Raw genomic sequence first — 2500 nt, 5'->3', positions numbered from 1 at the left:
TTGTTTCCAACAACCCAAGAGTCGGTCGTATTTGGAGTTTCACATCGCTTCCCAGGAAGCCAACAACCAAAAGGTCGGTCGTATTTGGAGTTCAGTATTCGCTTCAGTCGATTCCAACTTCCCAAAAACCTGCCTTCTTCGCAGTTCGGCTAAGTCTCCCTCGTTTCCAACTTTCCTCTAAGTTGCCCTCCTCGCAGTTTGGCCAAGTTCACTCTTTTCCAGCGTCATCCCCCCAAGTTGCCTTGGGCGCAGTTCGGCCTAGTTCACTCTTTTCCAGCATCATCCCCCCAAGTTGTCTTGTTCGCAGTTCGGCCTAGTTCACTCTTTTCCAGCGTCATCCCCCCAAGTTGCCTTGTTCGCAGTTCGGTCTAGTTCACTCTTTTCCAGCATCATCCCCCCAAGTTGCCTTGTTCGCAGTTTGGCCTAGTTCACTCTTTTCCAGTGTCATCCCCCCAAGTTGCCTTGTTCGCAGTTTGGCCTAGTTCACTCTTTTCCAGTGTCATCCCCCCAAGTTGTCGTTGCCAACAACCCAAGAGTCCATAGTATTCGGAGTTCTAGCGGGGCCTCCCCTTGCTTCCAACAACCCAAGAGTCCATAGTATTCGGAGTTCTAGCGGGGCCTCCCCTTGCTTCCAACAACCCAAGAGTCCGTAGTATTCGGAGTTCTAGCGGGACCTCCCCTTGCTTCCAACAACCCAAGAGTCCATAGTATTCGGAGTTCTAGCGGGGCCTCCCCTTGCTTCCAACAACCCAAGAGTCCGTAGTATTCGGAGTTCTAGCGGGGCCTCCCGTTGCTTCCAACAACCCAAGAGTCCATAGTATTCGGAGTTCTCGCGTGGCCTCCCATTGATTCAAACAACCCAAAAGTCCATCTTCTTCGCAGTTCAACATCGCCTCCCTCGTTTCCAACAGGCCCAAAGGTCGTCTTCTTCGCAGATCCACGAAGAGCTCATCACGATTTGCCACATTCCATTTCCCACGGGTTGTCAACAACACTTTCTCACACTTCCCGCAATCGAGTACGTGCATGACATGCCAAAGCACATCTTATTTGCCTTCCATCGCACTCAAGACGACGGGTTGTGGAAGAACGATATTGCTCACAACAAGTTCAAGGACAACGTCTCAATCAAGGGACACAACCGAATTATGTTAACTGGGTCGCTAAAGTAAACCCGAGTTCATATAATGCACCGCATCCAAAAGAACTAGCCACAACACGTGCATCACTGAGATGTTTCACTAGATGGAACACGTGCGTGACATTAGGATCCTCCAACACCTCTTCGTGATGGAAAGATAGAATTCGAAGCAACCACAGAAGTACCGTCTAGTGGGTAGGCAACACAGGGACTGATCAACCAATATCACCCAAGGCAACGGGTGAAAATGGAAGAGATGCATGCTTGACCGTTCGATACGCAAGGCATGGAGCCAGCCAGCAAGTGCATCTCGATTACAACTCACACACCCTCACGTTCGCAAGACACCACACCACAAGACGGTCCACCCCCCACCTACCATGGGCAAGCAAGCAAATGGAAACATCAAGTGACGCATGGTCAAGCATCGCTAGGCATGAAAATAACTTTCCACAATATCCGAGGGACTAGCTGCCGAGCTAACCAACGATCAGTGACGACCGTGTGTTGGTATTAATAAAGCTCAACAACTATGAAGAGGCTAGTTGTGCCATGATAAACATGCTAACGCACGCACCACGTGAGGGGGGAGGCCTCATCAAGCTCCCTTTAAAACCTGCCAGTGTGGAGCTGGCCGGCTCAAGGAGCACTCCCCCCCTATAAGAGGTTAATATGCAAAAGGCAAAATTGTACAAGTAGATACACTTTTTTTGAGCAGACATAAGTCCATATCTCGGGCTACACTTCGAATTTTGATGCGATTTTTTGCAGTAATTCGTAGAATAATGGTATCTCCTTGCTCACCAAATTTCATAATTTTTCTCCAAGGGGAACTATTTTTTTTATTTTTTTTACTTACCGGGTATGTGTAAAATCGGGAAAAATAGAAAAGCACATGTAGACTTCGAATTTCGACCTCATTTTTTCCAGTCCACCACTAAACAATATCAGGAACCTCCCCACAAAATTTCATTCAGTTTGGCCAAGGTCTTAAATTTGACAAATTTTGGCACCAAGCTATCTAGTCGCGGTGCACCGACCAACTTGGCCAAGTGCAAAATGCATCCAATTCAAAACTTTTGTGCACCAACACTTTTACAGTACTCATTTGGGGACATTTGGAGGCCTTTCCAACCCTCACATCTCAAAAACCACGAATTTCATTTTTTCACAAAACTCCCCACCAAGCCTTCTAGCTATGCCGCGGTGCACCGCCAACATTGGCCATGTGCAAAACCCTCCGAACTCAAAACTTTCGTGCACCAAGAATTTCATGGTATTCATTTGGGGACATTTGGAGGCCTTTCCAACCCTCACATCTCAAAAACCACGAATTTCATTTTTTCACAAAACTCCCCA

The sequence above is a fragment of the Vigna unguiculata genome, chromosome 11 (assembly GCF_037176805.1).
Source record: "Vigna unguiculata cultivar grain cowpea cultivar isolate G323 ecotype 2 chromosome 11, ASM3717680v1, whole genome shotgun sequence".
NCBI lineage: Eukaryota > Viridiplantae > Streptophyta > Magnoliopsida > Fabales > Fabaceae > Vigna > Vigna unguiculata.
This window is presented reverse-complemented; position numbering follows the sequence as displayed.